This window comes from Notamacropus eugenii, chromosome 6, assembly GCF_028372415.1.
Source record: "Notamacropus eugenii isolate mMacEug1 chromosome 6, mMacEug1.pri_v2, whole genome shotgun sequence".
NCBI lineage: Eukaryota > Metazoa > Chordata > Mammalia > Diprotodontia > Macropodidae > Notamacropus > Notamacropus eugenii.
The window spans coordinates 322,610,387-322,629,942 of record NC_092877.1 but is presented as its reverse complement, the minus strand read 5'-3'; the positions used below and the strand labels follow the sequence as shown (position 1 = coordinate 322,629,942).

Here is a 19,556-nt window from a genome sequence, read left to right as displayed (position 1 = left end):
ACGCCCTTTGGGTTAGTACCTGCTCTGAAACTTATAGCTTTAGAGAGTTGTCTGAGGCTAGTGTTTTATTCACTGTTCTATAATGCTAATAACAACAGATACAGTATCAAAACCAGGTGGGCATAGGACAAAGTACATGTCATTTGCTTTTACTGGAGTTTCCCAAAGGTACTTTCAGTGAGTCTACAGAGAAGGAGCCTACATTCCAATAGTCTTATTCAATTTAAAAAACAGTTGTTTTATGAACCTATACAGTCACCTGAAGAATAATAAGTATAAAACAACAAGAGACTAATAATAACTTGCCCTCACATGTTTCTATCTGAATTCCATAAAAGAGATGAAAATAAGGTGAAATTAAAAGCTGGCATTTATGTAGTGCTTTTAGGTCTGCAAAACATTTTACAAATATTGTCTCATTGGATCCTCCCAACAACCCTGTGAAATAGGGTCTATTATTATCTTCATTTTACAGTCAAGGAAACTGAGGCTCAGAAATGTTGATGGTTTGTCCAGGGTCATTTGGCTAGTAAGCATCTGAGAGAATATTTGAACCTCAGTTTTTCTGCTTCTGAGAGGAGTGTTCTATTTGTGAAAACATCCATTGCAAACCATGGAGTACATGTGAATCACTGAAATGCAGTGAACCAAGTTCTCCCATCGATAAGAATCAGAAAAACAAAGCCATTAGCTTGAGAAAGATGGACCAAACCAGTCTCTGGTGGCCTTCATTGGAAAGTAGGAGGTCCCCTGGAGAAATTGTGACAAATGATTAAGAAAGTAGCTATTGTTGTTTGCCCTTATTTTGACACACATTCTTCTATTAAATGGATAACAGAGAAGGAATCTTCAGAACTGAGAGCAGCCTGTATTTACAGAGTTATCACAAATGGCAATAGAGACCCTTATAAGACTGTGCTTGAGAACACGGTAAGTGGGAAATACAATTTGAACTTCATTATCAAACTATAAGATATGTTTGTAATGAGTGAGAGATACTCGTTTCTGCTAAACAACATCCTTCAGAGGTAGGAAAATAGGAGAATGAATGCTGTTGGGTTGGAACTGACTTTGCATTGGACAATACTCCCTTTACTTTCTGTAAAATAGGAAAGTATAACTTTGTAATCCTTATAAGTGCCTTGCAGGAAAATATTGGTGAGTCATTACTGGTCTGAGTCTCCCATTAGTCATGGGTAGAGTGCTGGTAACATACCCTGCCTAGCACAGATGAATGATAAAACACTTTCCCACCTTCTGCAAAAAGCTCTTCCCGAACCCCTCAGGTGCTAGTGCCTTCTTCTTGCAAATGATTTTATATTTACTTCTTTGCATATTATAATCTTCTATACATACCTCTGTTTCTGTTGTCATCTCTGACAGGATATGAGTTCCCTGAAGGCAAGGACTTTTAATTTTATCTTTGTATTCTTTATGCCTAGCATGAGACCTGACACACAGAAGGTGCTTAATAAATGTTTATGGATTGATTAATTTCCCTGTCTCCTTGTATTGGAAAATGAAGATGAAGCATAAACAATACCCACACACATCTTTCATTATCACTAATGGAGCCTGCCATACCTCAAATCTGTTGTGAGCTAGGCATTGGCATGTCCCAGGTGCTGGTCAATACATTACCCAGAAGCTAAACCTTACAGAATTGAGATAGTTTTACTTGAGAGAAATAGAGGCATTTAATGAAAATCATCAGAAACAGACAGTACAGTAGGGTTCCTTAATGTTATTAGAAATTTAGAAGACAAATATAATCTGAGAGCTATTATGCACATGAAATATCAGAGGAAATTCCTTGATTAGCACAAAGATACAAATATATCCAAAAAAAGTCTTATCTGATTAGAACAGATCTCTGAAAAATAATCCTGGGAATAAAAAATATAATTATTCCTGAAAAGAAGCTGGCTATGGATCACTCATTCATGGCTGTCTTAAGTGGGATCTGTCATGCCACATGAAGGGTAGAAGAACCAAACAGCGCCATTTTGCTTATTAGGGAGAGAGAAGGGAAACGAGATGGAGACAAACTCTACCCTTGGTCGCTAAAACACAATAGAGTCCTACAGAAGAAGCTGCCTTGGATTCAAGTGCCTTCTTGACACAATGACTGCCAAATTTTATATACACTCACACACACACACACACACACACACACACACACATATATATATATACACATATGTATACATACACATATATACACATACCTATATAATATATATGCCAAATCATATATATATATGTATATATATATATATCCATCTCTAATGTCTCTTCTAAACTCTAATCATGCATTGACAATTACATGCTACATCTTTCCTTGTTTTCCTCATTGATTTTCTATTTATTTTAAAATATATGATATTTTATTTCCCCCTCAATGATGTTAAAACAATTTTTGACATTTTTTTTAAAGTTTTGAGTTCCAAAATCTAACCTTCCCTTCCCTTCCCCCCAATGGTAAGCTGTCAGATATATATTATACATGGGCAATCACATAAAATATTTCCATATTAGTACTTTTGTACAAAAAAAACGTGAATAGAAAAGAATGAAAGAAACAAAATGAAAAAGTAGCATGCTTCAATCTGTATTCAAACAACTTTCTCTGGAGGCAGTCTACTTCTTCCTTAGTCATTTGGGGTTATCTTCAATCATTGTATTGCTGGGAATTGCTAAGCCATTCACACTTCATCACACAATATTGTTGTTACTGTGTACAACATTCTCCTAGTTTTGTTTACTTCACTTTGCATCAGTTCATGTAAGTCTTTCCAGGTTTTTCTGAAATCATCCTGCTTGTCATTTCTTGCAGCACAAAAATATTCCACCACAATCATATACCCTAACTTGTTTAGTCATTTCCCAATTGATAGACATCTCTTTGATTTCCAATTCTTAGCCACCACAAATATGAATATTTTTGCTATAAATATTTTTGTACAAATAGGTCCTTTTCCCTTTTTTTGGTACATCTCTCCTTTTAAATGAATTTATATTGACATCTCATATTCAACATGTCCAAAGGAAAACTCACTACTCTCTCTTGACCGTACTCCAAACTTCCCTGTTGCTGTTGTGAGCACCACCATCCTCCTAGCTACCCATGTTCATAAATTTGAACTTTTCTCTTCCTCCTCTCTCTTGTCCCCTACATATATAATCAGTTCTTAGGTCTTGTCAATTTACTTCACATCTCTTGGCATTTATGGCTTCCCATATACCTTTCTAACTCTGTTTCATACTCTTCTCCTTCAGAAATTTTACATTCTAGCCAAAGAAGACTACTACTATTTCCCAAAATTGATATACTATCACTGCTAAACCTTTGTAGATTCCATTCCTCATGCCTAGAAATCATTTGCTCCTCTCAGAAACTTTGTTTTCCTTCAAGGCTCAGTATAAGGGTTGCCTCCTCCATGGCCTCTTCCCTGACCACTTTACATGTTCTTATTTTTCCTTGTATTTTACTTATTTCAGTATTTCTTGTATTTCTCCACCCCTATCCCCATCATGAATGCTTCTTGATGGGGATGGGACCACTTCCTCTTTGTATTCCCAGTGCCTAGCACAGTTGTAGATACATGAGAATTGAAAAAAAATGATATCATGGGGAAAGAGACAGAGACAGAGAAAGACCTAGAGACAGACAGACAGACACACACACACACACACACACACAGAGAAAGAAATAGAAAGACAGAGAGATGTATTTGTATAACATAGATATATAAGAGAGAGACAGAGAAAGAGAGAGAAAAGAGAGACACACAGAGAGTTGGAAACAGAGACAGAGAGAAAGACAGAGAGATACAAACAGGTAAAGACAGAGACAGAAAGACAAAGAAATGGAGAAAATTATTAAAGCAGAATCAAGTGTTTGCTCTCCTGACCTACTAGATGGAGGAAGAGAGTAAACCAGAGTAGACCCATAGCTCTGTAGCTTAAATGGAGAGAAAGAGAACAAGGGTAAGAGAAAGATTTCTGAAATACTGTCCTTATCTACTCAATTCTTCTTCCAAGGTTAGGGTAATATTCCTCCTCTTATCCTAAGAGCTCCTGTCTCTGAAAGTTTACTTTTTCTATCTAAGGAAGGAGGAGGTTTTGAATCGAATGAGTCATGCTTCCTTCATTCAGTTCACAAGATACTTTGGGGACCACAGTACTGAATCAATCTATTTACTTATCAGCGAACAGAAAACTTCCTGCTCAATCTATGATTCATTGGAAACCACTCTTTCCTGAACCTTATTGTCCTGATTGGAACTGAGTGAAGTCATGCTATTCTATCTGCACTCTCTCCTTCCAAACAACTATAATATAACTTGGTTTCAGTTGTTAATGATGCTGTTTTCAAAGATGGCTGAACACCCATGCTTACAACATGGTTACAACCCTCTATGGGTGAGTTGGTGATACCCATCACTCTGTGTACCACGTCATAACTAAGCAGTCAGGCTCCCTTCTAGAATTTCCATGCTAAGTCATGTAAAGAACTTGAAATTGACTACCTAAATGGGCATTGACTATGCAATTTGCCTTCTATTGCATTACAGTCTTTATTAGTAAATCAGTCAGTCAACAAGCATTTATTAAAGACTTTTTATATGTCAGAAATTTTGCTAGGTGCTGGAGAGGCAATATTATACTGAGGGATACATATTTAGAGATAAGTAAACATATATTATAAGTTCATATACATATACACACACATATAAACACACACAATGATTTGGGTTTGGGGAACTGGCAACTGGGGGAAACCAGAAAAAGGCTCTTGAAGAAGTAGTTCTTAAGCTGAAGCCAATGGAAGCTAGGTGTTCCAAGAGACAGAGGTAAGGAGGGAAGTGGGAGATTGTATTTTGTTTTTGAAAAACTGCAAGAGGGCCTATTTGGCTAGAGTTTACGGTGAGTAATGAAGTACTCTGAAATCATGCTGGAAAGATTAGGCTGGAGCAGGATCATGAATGGGTTTTAAGTGAAAAACAGGAATTTGATTATTTAGTTCAGTCAACCAAGCAAACAAGCAAACAATAAGCCTTTATTAAACATCTTCTGTGTTCTAGGCCCTGGGTATAAAAATGAGACATTCCAAAAGGCAAAGGGAAGATTTGAATCTTTTTGAGCATAGGAATGGCATGATCAGAATGGCACTTTAGGAATACCAATTTTGATTGATGGCATTCCCCAATGCCAGCTATGTGGAAAATGCATTGGAAAGGAGAGGGATTGGATGTGGGAAAGCCCATCAGGAAGCTATTGCAACAGGACAGGTGATAAGGACCTGGGCTAGGGTGGCCTTTTAGTGAGTAGTGAGATAGGGATAGATGCAAAATGCTGATGAAGTAGGATTGATAACCTTTGATGACCAATTGGATATGTTAGGGTGAAGGAGAGTGAATAAATTGTGAATCTGGTTGACTGGAAAAATGGTACTGTCTTAAACAGAACCATGGAAGTTAAGAGGAAGACTAGGGACAGAGGGAAAGAGAACAGGTTCTATTTTGGGCATGTTGAATTGGAATTGCCTGTGTCATACATCAGGGTGGAGATGTCAAGTAAATATTCAAAGAGGTGGGATTGGAGCCCAGAAGAGGGATGGGAAAAAATAGTACCTCGGCAAGCTGGCAGAAAAAATACTCCACTATTTGACTTGAATATATTTTTCCAAGTTTATTTTGTACTATTCTCCTTAATACTCAGCTTCCTAGCTTCCCTAGCATCCTTCAAGACAGCTAAAATCCTATCTTTTGTTGGACACCTTTTCCTTCCTTTTAGTAGCTCTTCGTACCTTCCCTTCTGAGATAGCCTTTCATTTTCACTATAAACATCTTGTTTCTCCTATTTGAGTATGAGCTCTTGGTGGCAGTGCCTGGAGGGTGGAGACACAGTTTTTGTATAACCAGAGCTTGGCACAGTGTCTGGCACATGGTTAATGAATGCTTTTTGACTGAGTTACTCTACTTTCCAACCAAACTGGATTATTCACCATCTTCTATTCAAGCCAACTTGGAGCCCTTTATACTACTACTTGTATTCATCACGTTTTGTCTCATGGTGTTGATTTTTCGCAGTCATCATTTCCCACACTTAGCCTGTTAGACACTAAGCTTCTTGAGGTCAGGGGCTGAGTTGGCTAATTTATTCTTTGCATACTTGGGATCCAGCCCAGTTAGTACCTTATACTCTGTAGGGTTTAGTAAATGTGAGTTGAATAAAATGGAATTGAAGTTATCATTCTATTTTTATTGCTTTACTTCATTTTTTGGCCTTTCTAAAATGAATTTGTTTTCCCTTTCTGTAGAATAAGTGCCCTTGTACTATCCAAAAAGCAATCTCAGTGCTGAAATAAAAGGATTTTGCTCTTTTCAGTCTGGGCCTCAAGTCAGAGATCAAAAGATCATGTACTCTGGAAAGGGTTATTGAATAGGACTCAGATGTGTTACCTGCTTCTTAATGAGCAGCGGAGATGCAAGGACTCCCAGAAGTTCAAATGATGCATAAGAAATGAATGAAAAGGATAAGTCTCATATAATCTTCAATTAGTCTTTCATTCTCCTAGTAATTACAGGGCCTCATTTGGTTAAAACATGTTAAATGAGGCAAAATCTTTCCCTATAGAGAACCGTTTCACTTAAACAGATGAGCTAATAGCCTTTCACGATGATAAGCTTAGACAATAGCACTTTTCATATCAAGATCTCAAAGCTGGCTATTCTCTCCAAGTGTTTCAAAGCTCTGTGCTTGATCATATAAATATTAAAGGACAGGTATTTGTGGAAGAGCACACCTGGATATCCTGGTCAAAAACACAGAGTAAAAAAATGGCAGAACTCTGATGAGTTAAAGCCCAATTATGTTAGCGTTTTAATCTAAAATTGAAATCCAATGAATCCCACTGGGGTCATTCCAAATGTTGACCTTTTCATTTCACTTGCATTGCTTTTAGTGGATCATTTAGACACATATTGCTTTTGCCTTTTGGGATTCTAAACATTAGTTCCTGAAAGGCAGAATAGCTTAGTTATATTGTTACAGCATCAGGAGAAAATAGAGGCTTATTTTCCCACTCCTTCAGACTAGAAAGGCTTAGGATACTAGGTAGACTGGTGAAATAACATGGTCTTATTTTATATAATTATCTAAAAATTTATAATATCTAAAAATTTGTGTGATTATCTCAAAATGACAGTATGTCTGAAATGTTCCAAATTGTCCTAATGTATATGCTTTTTAAAGTGTGACTGTGCATGTTATGTAGCTTCTAAGTTCCCTTGGGGTGATAAAACTGGCCTGCCATAGAGAAGTGGGTAGATAGGTAATTCTTGTCATGTATTTGACAGATAACGCCAGTTATGTATTTGAACCAGATAATGTTAGAACTGGAAGATACCCCGTAGCTCATTTAGTCTGGAGTCCACTGTTCCATGCTAAAGCCAAAAAAAGAGCTTATGGGGGGGCCATGCTCAGAATTGATACATCAATGGAAATATTGAGGATTTATATTTCTGTCATGGGCCATATTCTTCTCAATGGGGAAAATATAGTAATACTACTAATATTAATAAACAATAATAGCTAGGACTTTAAGACTTGCAAAATACTTTATATATATCATGTCCTTTGGTCCTCATATCAGCTCTATGGGATAGGGTCTGTTAACTTATCTATATTTTGCAGATGAAGAAATAGAGGCACTGATTATTGAGCATTCCACTGCAAATCAGTAACCATTTGTTAAACCTCTACTATGTGTCCAGTATTGTGGTAGGCTCTGAAAATACAAAACCAAAGATCAAGTCTTGCCTTTCAAAAAGCTTATCTTTCCAAGGGAGTGGGGAACTTTCAAAGGTTTCCTATTGTACTCAGAGAACTGTAAAGCAAATTAGATTTCCAATTTCTAGGAAATCGTTCAAATAATAAACAGAGATTTTTATAACTGAGCCTAGAAATAATAGGGAGCCACTGGAGTTTGTTGAGGAGGAGGGGTGACGTGGATAGACTTGTACTTTAGGAATATCACCTTGAAAAGATTATTTAAATTTACAGAGAGAAGGCTGATTTCTGTGAAGAGGGGACACAGCCAACGTCACACAGCTAGTTCAGTAGCTTTCTCTATTGGTGCTACCTAGTAGCTTCATATAAATTGGTGGTCTGGATTGCCACTTTGCCCTTGCTCAATCAATTCATCCATAAACATTTATTAAGCCTTTATTATATACTAAGGATATAGGTAGGTGCTGAAGATAAAGTATAAAAACAATTTTTGCCCCTGAGGAGGTTACATCCACTCTAGGGAGACAACAAGTACAGATATGTAATATGCAAGTATGTAATGTATCTAAGTGATGAATTTTCAGTTTTATTTATTCTTATAAGCATTTACAAATTTAACATAAAATGGATAAAAAAATTTTTGAGGAGGGAGGATCAGGAAAAGTCTTATGAAGGAGTTGGTCTTGAGTTGAGCTATGAAGGAGACTAGGGATTTTTAAGAGGTGGAGGTGACAAGGAAGTGAATTTTAGGTACAAGAGATAGCAGATTTAAAGGTGTAGAGATGAAATGTTGCATGTAAGAGAGGACAAGGACAGTTTGGCTGGCCAGAGAGTGTGGGAAAGTGGCTAATACATAATGAAGACTGGAAAGGTCGGTTGGAGTCTATTGGTGAGGAATTAAATGTCAAATGGAGCATAATAGGTAAATACTGGAGGTAATAGGGAACCATTGGAATTTGTTGAATAAGAGGAGAGGTGGTATGGTCAAATCTGTGCTTTTTGATTATGATTTTAGTAAATATTATTTAAATTCAAAGGGAGAAATCTCAGTGCTGGAATTGGTTCCTGGAACCAATGGCTTCCTGGAAATTGAACATCTAATGGCTTCAGAGTTCCCTCTGGGAGGCATAGGGAGTCTTCAGAAAGTACATATTACTTTTCTCTTTGCTTCTCCCTCCCCACCCCTAACTAAAATAGAATGTTATTTGAGGACATGGACTGCTTCATTTTTGTCTTTTCTTGTTCAGTTCCTAGTTCAGTGCTTATTGTAATGACATCTTTGTTCTTGAAGTCTATACCACTTACTTGGTAACAATGCCAGCTAGTGCCCATTTGGCACTATCAAAATTGCAGATACAAGGCCCCTAAGGGTTTGAACAGGACCCTGAAGGCCAGGCCTTGCAGATCAAAGCTCATGGATTAACACAAATGTCGTAAGTGCCAATTCTTGAGAAAATAAATCTAGTGGAACTCTACTATCCATGCCCCCCCACCCCAACCCAAGCAAGGAAAACACAAGCTTTACCGTCAATAAATGCAATTTCATTTGTGAAATATGACGTCTATGTGTGATGGATGCATCCAATATACCAACAAAAGCAGTAATCAATTATTTATTAAGCACCTACTGTCTGCCAGGCACTGTGCTGGGCTCTGGAAACACAAAGACAAAAATAAAACAATCTTTTCTCTGAAGGAACTCATCATTCTCTTTTGGGAAAAATATACACCTTCTAGAGACATCCCCTCTAGTACATTCAGAAGAACTGTGAAGCCAATTAAACACTCAGTTGTTAGGAAGACTAAGTCAATTAATGCTAATTTAGTCTTGGATTAGTTTCTCTTATATCCTTCCCACTATGAGGAGTTCTTTCCTGTAATAGTTATGGAAGGCTAGCTGTGAAAAGGGTTTGAATAGGGAAGAGGTGAAGTGGGGGAGGGGGCATATTGTAATTGTATTGGAGACAAGACTATGCTTGGTTATGGGGGAGGAAGAGAGGAAAGGATGGGATATGACCAATCATCTCACTTTCTGATTAACTGATGACGCCCACCTTGGGATCAAACCTCAGCCTCGACTTTGGAGACCTCTGTGAGTGAAGAATATGCTGACATTGCTTTGCATGTATTCACAAGAGAATACCTTAAAACAGGATAGAATTTGCATTCCTGAACTTTAGATGCCCAGAATGCCTATCTTTAAATCCTTTATTTTTTCTGGTAGTGATTTCTTTAGGGACTCTAAAACCTTTTTTTTTTTTGATTAAAGAAGAAATCCACAAGCACTTCAGGCTCATCACTTCCCAGCTATGGTTGGCACTTGTACTGAGGATTTGGCATCAGAGAGGGCTTAAGGGGAGTCTCACCCTGGGCCACTGGGGAAAAGCTTTCTCTCTGGTTTGTGCAAACCTTTGTAATAGCTTTTGATAGAGAAGGGAGAGTCATATTATGGGCCTTAATGAAGTAGAATTAGTGTTTCTTGGGGGAGGTGGTTGAAAGAAAACAGTGCCTTTTGGTGTGACTAAACTGCTTGCTCATGCCATTAATTATAAAAATACTCTTCTTTGAAACCCTTGCTAACCTGTGTCAAGACAAACTCCAGTGGCTGTTTTATTCTTTCTTTTAAAATGTTTAAAAATCTAATTTTATTGATATAATTTGGTTTTTTTTACTTTGCTTTTATTTTTAAACCTATTTCTCCCTCTTCTCCCTTTCCTCTTATAAGAAAGAATGGAAAAGAAAGGGGAAGCAAGCATTTCAGTTAAACCAATCAACATACCAATTGCTTCTAATTGTAGGTATGTTATTTCATATCCATAGTCCCCCACCTCTGCAAAAAAGGGAGAATGGCCCTTTGAATGAAAAAGCATGAATGAAAAAGTGCTTACTACGTGATAAGCAATGTGCCAAATGCTGGGGAAACATATAAAATCAAAGGCAGATCCTGCCTTCAAGGAGCTTACATTCTGGTGATGGAAACAATTCAGATAAAGAAATAATGGCCAACTTAGGTCTGCAAAGTTACAGGGAAAAAGAGTGGAGTCCTATGGGAGCTCATTGACCCACAACCTCTAGAAACAGTGGTGGTATATGTTGACCTGATGTTAGTTCCTGGTCCCGTAACTAGAGAGCGAAGGAGCAGAAGGAAAAGGTATGAACAGGACTGATGAGACAATTGATCAGGAGGATGAGGTGAGACAAGAGGTCAGATGTGGAGAAGATGGTCAGAGAGGATGGAATGGAATGAAGCCTGACTAGGGCTTTCCTCAGAATAAGTTAGAAGCAGTCACCAATGAGAAGTGTAGGGCTCCAAGGGCAAAAGTTGATCACTCAGTCAATAATTATTTATTAAATGTCTACCATGTGCCAGGCATTGTGTTAGTGCTGGGGGATGCACAGAAAAGGAAAAGATAGTCCATGTTCTCAAATGGTTCATGGGCTAATGGGAGAAACAACACGTAAGAAAATATGTAAAACAAGATACACATAAGATAAATTGAAAATAATCAACAGAGGGAAGGAACTAGAATTAAGGGGATTGGGAAAGGCTTCCTGGAGAAAGTGAGATTTTATTGGGACTTGAAGGAAGCTTGGAAAAGGCAGAGAAGAGGAACGAGAGAGTTCCATGCATTTCACTGAAAATGCCCAGAATCTGGAGATGAAGAGCCTTCCTTGAGAAGTATCAAGGAAGCCACTGTCACTGAATCACAGAATTTGTGGGGAGAGATGTGTTATAAGGTATGAAAAGACCAGAAAGGTGGTGGGGTAGTGGGGAACAAGGTATGAAGGACTTTGACCATCAAACAGAGATTTTTATATTTGATCTTGGAGATATGGAGTCACTGGAATTTTTTATGTATAATAGTGACATAGTTGGACCTGTACTTTGGGCAAAGACATATGGCAGGGAGATCAAGCAGTAGGTTATTGTAATAATTCAGGCATGATATGATGAGATCCTACACCAGGGTGGTGGCAGTGTCAGAGGAGAGAAGAGGGTCACAAAGGTGAAATCCACAGGCTTTGGCAATTGATTAGTTATAGGGGCTGAGAGAGTGAGGAATTGAGGATGATACCTTCATTGTGAACCTGAGTGACTGGGAGAATAGTGGTAAGTTTGATAATAGTAAAGTTAGGAAGAGGGGTGGTTTTTGAAGGAAAGATAAAGAGTCTAGTTTTGGACATGTTGAGCCATCTATGAGAAACATTGACTTAAAGATGTCTAACGTTAGAAATATCCAGTTTCAGATGTCCAATAGGCAGTTGGAGATGCAAGACTGAAGGTCAACAGAGAGATTAGGGCAGGATAAGTAGATCTGAGAATCATCAGAAGAGCGATGATAATTGAATCAGTCTGCAATCCATTTGGGAAGTAAGTTGTGGAACAGGTAGCTGAGGAAGAGGGAATTCAGCAATCCCAATTGACACAGCTTGATCATTGTAATTCCATGGCTGCAGTGGCTGTTTTCAAGAGGGAAGGGGCAGGGTTCTTTGATGAATACACACATCACCCTTAAAACACAAGCAAACTCCAAGCTGTATGTCAAATTCCCCATTTTAGGTTGCCATCACGTTATCTCTCTCAGCACATGTTAAACCATAGTGCCTTTCTTATTCCAGGTAATTTCCTCCTCAGTGACATGCTTTGGCAGGACTCCAGTCCCTGATATCCAGGTAAAGCATGGGAGAAGGAGAGCTGCTGATACTGTAAACAAGTCCATGGTTGGCTGCTGTGTTCTGCATGATTGCCCAGTGGATGAATCTCTGGAAAACTGACAGGTCCCAAGAGAAGCAGTAATCGTAGTTCTGTGAAACCATTCTGTGCCATATGTGTGGGGAAAAGAAGGGGACTGCTGTCTGTCTGGAAGGTGTTCTCTGGAGGGCCTTGGGGAGAGGTTCTGCTATCTCTCCTGTTTTATCATTTAGATCTTATCCTGACAAATGTGGAGGAAACAATGAAGTTGGAAAAACAAAATGCTGATAATTTGTCTAATAGTGAAATGGAGCCCTTATGCAGGGCTGGCTCTCACTCGACTGTGACTCATGTTTGTCCCTGCAATTAACATCTGCAAATGTTAGACCCTTAGACCCTTACAGACGTAGCTGCAGATGGTGAATTGTGACAGCAATAATCATTGGTTTGGATTGTTCAAAACCCATAAATTAGATGCAGGTGACCAGATTGCATAAGGAAAGTGAGACTTCTTTATAGCATCTGAGAGCGAGAGAGAGAGCGAGAGAGAGAGCGAGAGAGAGAGAGAGAGAGAGAGAGAGAGAGAGAGAGAGAGAGAGAGAGAGAGAGAGAGAGAGAGAGCGCTAAGAGAGACCACAGAGGTCATTTGGTCCAACCCTTCATTTTACAGATAGGGTGACTGAGGTCCAGAAAGTTGGAGTGACTCATCTGAAGTCATATGAATAATCAAAGTAGAGTTATGAGTCAAACTCAGACTCTCTGGCTACTGAGCCAGTACTCTTTCCTTGCCCCATGTTGTTTTCTGCCCCATTTAAAAAAGAAAACCATCAAAAACTGTCATTAGAACAATCTGTTAAACAGCTGATTTTCAAATGGAAAAAATGGTACTGAGCAAAAGAAATCAACGACAGTACTGGAAACAGGTACAAAGGTGAATGCTAAATCTTTCCCACTTTTAATTTGTTAGGAGGATTTTTGCATGAAGATGCCTATCTATTTGCATATTCATCAGTGATGGACACCAACCACTGGAGCCTGTGACTTGTACCTTCTGCACAGCTTTGGAAATTATGGTATTATCCTTAGACTTCAAATCTGGCCTGGCCTGAGTCCACATCTATCCCAAGCACTATAAAAATGCTAGCTATTATTATTAAAGGTCATTTAGTACCTCAACACCACATTATCTCTGTTACCTGCCTTTTATCTTCTTTGATTTTATCAGCTAGGCTGAGGGGAAATAATTTGATCAGGGGCCTTCTGGTAAACTCCTCCCCTATTACATTAGTCAATCAAAAAGCAATTACTAAGCATCTACTATGTCACACACACACCTCTTGGGTGTTCTTTTGTGGGTTCATGATATCCTGACCTTTCTCTGGTTGAAGGAGAAGGCATAGTAACAACTTGGTCTAATAGAGTATCTCAGAAACTTGATATCTTCATATACATTATCTCATTCTTCTGTGCAACCTGAAGGACACTGTTATGTAGTGGAAAGAGCTCGCTCTTTATACACATTTCTACTTCTTGTCTCAAATCATGCAGATATCTCTCTCTGCTAGCTAGAGAGGAAGAAGGGAAGGGAGAAGACACTGTCATGATGGACCCAATTGGTCTTCTATCATAAGCATTCCAAGTAAGGTGCTGGTCAATAGCAAATCGGTTTAATTCACCAATACCAACATGACTACAAAGCGTTATTAGTTCTTTAAGTGTAGTACACCAATCCAGCTCACAAGATGAAAAAGAAATCTTTCTTGCCAACGCGTATACCTAAACCTTTGATCCCGTCTCTTCTTGCCACCACTATCATACTTGCTCTCTTTCATTTCCAGTCTATCTGTATCTATTGGTACATTCTATTCTGTCTATAAATATATCCATGTTCTTCCAAACTAAAAAAACTCTCTCTTGATCTTTCAATTTACATTAGTTATTGTCCTCTATCACTCTTCTCCTTCATAGCTAAATAACTAGAGAAAGCCTTTCATAATGCATACCTCTACTTCTTCTCTTCCTTATTTCCAATGTCATCTAGTCTTTAGCCTCTTGATCTGAGTGCCTATCATGGAGTCAGGAAGACTTGTCTTCCTGAATTCAAATCTTGGCTCAGATACTTACTAGTCTTGTGACCCTGGGCAAGTCACTTAAACACTGTTAGCCCCAGTTTCCTTATCTGTAAAATGAGCAGGAGAAGGAAATGTCAAACCACTCCAGTATCTTTGCCAAGAAAACTCCAAATGGGGCTATGAAGAGTCAGACTGGATTGAAAAAAAAATGACTAATCAGCACCAGCAATAACAAAAGCTTTCTTCTACGATGTTGGTGATCTCTCTTAATTGCCAGTTTCATGATTTTCTCTTAATCCTACTCTTGACCCCTTGGCAGCACTTGACATTGTGGATCACTATTTCCTTCAGGATACTCTCTTCTAAGTTTTTGTGACACTTTTTACTAATCAAAAAGGTTTCTTTTTTCCTACCCTTTGGCCTAGCAATCCCTCTACCAGAGATGTATGCCAAAGAAATCAAAGGAAAAGGAAAATGGCCTATATGTACAAAAATACTTATGGCAGCTCTTTTTGTGGTGGCAAAGAGTTGGAAATTGAGGGGATGCTCATCAACTGGGGAATGGCTGAACAAGTTGAGGTACATGATTGTGATGGAATATTATTGTACTACAAGAAATGATGAACAGGATGATTTCAGAAAAACCTGAGAAAACTCATATGAATTAGTGCGGAGGGAGCAGAGCAAATCACTTCAGTATCTTTGCCAAGAAAATCCCAAATGGGGTCACAAAGAGTCAGATATGACTGAAAATGACTGAACAGCAAGGGAGTGAGCAGAACCAGGAGATCACTGTACACAGTAACAGTAACATTATGATGATGATCAACTGTAGAAGACATAGCTACTCTGATCAATAAATGATCCAAAACAGTTCCGAAGGACTCATGACAAAAACATACTATCTACCTCCAGAGAGAGAACTGATGAATTCAGAGTGCAAATTGAAGTATATTTTTTCAAATTCTTTATTTCTTTTGCTTTAAAATTCTTTTTGCAACATTGCTAATATGAAAATAGGTTTTGCAAGATTTCACATATGTGATTAACATCATATGACTTGCCTTCTCAATTGGTGGGGGAGAGGCAGGTAGGAGGGAGAGAATTTGGAACTCAATTAAAAAAAAGAATGTTAAAAATAAATAAAAATAGTTTTTATAAAGGCTCCTTTTTATTATATGATTAACAGACTGGAAACAATATCTGTCCAAGTTCAAGTGGAGATTATATCAGTAGAGCATTTTTCACACACTCTGAAGGACTGGGCTCATTGGCCAACTTATCTTGTCAACACTACCTTCACAATATCTCTTCTATACATCTCTCCTTTCATAGGGCCATTGCTCTAGTTTAGATAGTCTTTACCTCTCCCCTAGATTAATATAACAGTCTTCTGAATTTCTTGCTCCAAGTCTCTGCATCCAAATTATTTTCTACTCAGCTGCGAAGGAGATTTTTCTAAACATGTGCCTAACCCCACATCATGCATTCCCCATTCTCACCCTGCAAGTGAGATCCAGTAGCTCCTTATTTTCTCCAGGATCTGTCCTCTGTTTGGCATTTAAAACTCTTCATAAACTGCCTCCTTTCTCCCCTTTCAGCCTTCTGATACCTTATTTTCCTCTGTGTACTCTATGATTCATCTGCACACCCTGACTTGCATTTCCTTGAAAATAACACTTCATCTTCCATTTCTGTGTCTTTGAACTGGCTTGCATCCCATGCCTGATGTGCCCTGCCCCACTCCTCTACCAAATAGTTTCTTTGGTTTCCTGCAAGGCTTACCTTGATATGTATATATTGCCTACTGCATTAGAAAATATGCTCCTTGAGGTTGGGCACTAACTTTCCCCTCCCCTTTCCTTTGTCTTCCCATTACACATCAATTACTTAATAATTGCTTAGTGACTTGATTAAAGGCAGAGTTGGGACCAGAATCCAAGTCTCCTGATTCCTTGACCAATGTTCTTTCCCCAAGACTATATTTGCCTGAGGGTTGAAATAGAAAAGCCGTGTAACCTTTGTTAGGTAGAGAGGGTGAAACTCTCTTACTTTCAGCTTCACTTTAATTAATGCCTGAGCTGGACAGAGGCTGAATGTGAGAGCATAATGGAATTCCTGATCAAACTCCAACTCTACCATTAGATCTAAGATACTGAAGAGTTGCATTCCCTAACAGAAACAGCTCTGATGACTGGGAAGGCAATTAGCATAATTAGCTACATTCTGAATAATGGCTACTTTTATAAGATCATTAGCACTAAGTAGAACCCACAATGGTTTTTTTTCTCCTAGTTTTAAAAGGTAGTTAAAACTGAGTTTGAGAACTGTCTCCATGACATCAAAACAGCTAGCTAGTCAGGTAGAGAGTGGTAAGAAAAATCATGCAAGTATTTTTTGTAGATAACAAGTAACTTAAATGGTTTTTAGTGAAAATTTCACTTTTCAAATGGTTGCTTTGGCAGAGTGAAAAGTTAGTCTAGAGCCAAGATTGTAAGGATCGATTTTTTTTTTTTTTTTGCAGGAGATTCACTGCTTAATAGATCAGATTAGGGTGAGGTGATTCAATTGCTCCATTTTCACAGCCACCAGTTTTCAATCAGTTGATACAATTACTTATCTAAAATCTTGGAATGTATTACTGAACAGGGTAGGACTATGAATTAACACTATGCTGGTCCTGTTTCCCTTAAAGTCAGGTTACCACATAAATGTCAGAACTTTGCATGCCTTTTGTTCCCAAAAGGAAAAAAAATCTAATATTTCTTTTTCTTGAGTTATGATCCAGAATTATTTAACATGCAATCAGATTGTCTGGCAAATCAGTGAAGACACCACATAATTCAGTCCACAGCAGCCTAAATGAAAACTTGGAATCTGGAAGCTTTCTCTGAAAGAGACCATCCTGATTAGGGTGGATATAATGAACAGAGGGAGGCTTCAGACAAGTAGAAACAACCTACCCAGTTATTTGGTTGGGCATTTTCCTTTAGGGTTTATTAAGAGAATCATTGAATGCTGCCTCTTTTGATACTTTCCCCTGCATTAAGGAGGTGTAATATTTCAAGTGGAAATCACATCCAGCTAACACCTATGGCTCCTCTTATATCCTTTGAGAAAGCTAGTGGCGTCTTTACAATTAGTGATTTAATATTTCATAATATTCTACTTTATATAATGTAGCTTGATTTATAATTAGATGCTCCATTGTATCTGTGAGCTCATCAAGATGAGCACCTTCCCCTGGCACATTTTGTAACCCCTTTAAACCATTTCATTGCATGCAATTCATAGCATTGTCCCTATATAAATCTCCCACAGAAGATCCATCCAATGTGCTGGAAAACTTCCTCTGGTTCATTTAATATTTCATGGATAGCCCAGTGCAACACTCAGTCTATTTATTTGTTATCCTGGGCTCTTGCCATCTGGCTTTACTCTTAACATATTTCATCCCCATTAGATTGTGAGCTCCTTAAATGTAATGGCTTTTGCTTTTCTTTGTATCCTCAACATCTAGTACAGGTAGTAGTCACTTAACATGCTTATTGACTTGCTTGGCTTACCTCCTTTCCCAGTCATCATAGAAGGTGACACAAATCTGTGGATTGACTTCAAAAGCCTGAAGCCACGATCCCTAATGTGACAGGCTTATACCATTTGGCCTAGGTCTTGAAGACACTTTCCACGGATCAATCAGTCAATCAATAAACATTTATTCAATCCTTACTATGTTCTAGGCACTGTGTTAACTAATGGGGATACAGAAATAGGCAACATTTTCCTCTTTCTTCAAGAAACTCACATTCTGTTGGAGGAGACAAAATGTAAGCCACTATACGTACAAAATACAGAGTAAATGGAAGATAACCCTAGAGAGGAACGCACTTTCAACTTGAGGGACCTGGGAGAGTCATTGTATTGGCTGTATTGGGTGGCATTTGAACTGAGTCTTAAGTGAAGCCAGAGAGTAATCATGTCCCTAATATTCTAAGTTTTCTTTGTTTCATGCTTCTACCTGAAGTATTTGTATATGCTTTTCCTAAGAGAAAAATCACAAAGACATAGCAAGTATTTCTCCATCTGGTCCTTCATTGGGGGTATAAAAACTCTTTGAAGGGGAGTGCAGTGGAAAGCTTTAGAGAAATATCCTGTGGTGTCCTGCTTCAGTACCCAGAATACCCCAGAGTGCAGGAAGCTGAATGCTCTGGCTGGCTTGGCTGAGTGGGGCAGTCACTTCAGGACTAGTGAGAATGGACAGCAAATTTCTATATGATCCTGCTTGTCCTCCAGTACATATTTCTATCCTTATGTGTCACTGTAGTTAAAGCTGAAACTAGGTTCTTTTCAATTGTTAGTGGAATTTTTTAGGGATCAAAGAGAGTCTTCCCTTCACTAATTTGGGTTTTGAGATTGGGTTTGCATTATAACAGTAAGGAGTAAAAATAAGAGTGAATCAAATAACTATTTATTCTGGGCAGTGGGGGCAGATTGCAAGATGTTTGGCAATCTACCCAGAGCATGATATGAGAATCTCCTTATATACAAGTTCGTAGCGCAGCATTCATCAGCTAAACATTATTCAAAGTAATATTGTGGGAAATGAAAAAAAGAAAGATGACTACTCATAAAACCAGAAAAGTAATATACTAGTTAGAGAAAAATGTGTATTCTTAGGTATAGATGTATACATCTTAGTATGTAGATAAAGGCTTTATCATCTGAAGAGAGCTATTCTCACTTAAAGAAATCTTTCCATTGGACCAGACAGGGAGAAGAACTTTCCCAGGGCTCTGGAATCTTCCACTTTTAGTAGTTATCTTTTGATTCCAATAAGAGGTGAGGATGAGACACAGATGGATAGTGTACCTTAGATTCATATGGGGGAGGAGGGCACCATGTTTACTTCTCCTACACAATATATCACATCTTTGTAGCATTTGAATAAAAAAATATGTCAACAGAACCGTAGAATTTTAGAGTTGGGGTGTCTC

General features: G+C 38.3%; 1 long non-coding RNA gene across 1 annotated transcript; it reads left to right on the top strand.

Annotated features, from left to right (window-relative positions):
* Window positions 1–733: 733 nt before the first annotated feature.
* Window positions 734–15,928, top strand: LOC140511674 (uncharacterized). The gene is made up of 3 exons (XR_011969625.1): window positions 734–930; window positions 12,418–12,471; window positions 13,458–15,928. It is a non-coding gene; the product is annotated as an uncharacterized lncRNA (long non-coding RNA).
* Window positions 15,929–19,556: the final 3,628 nt, after the last annotated feature.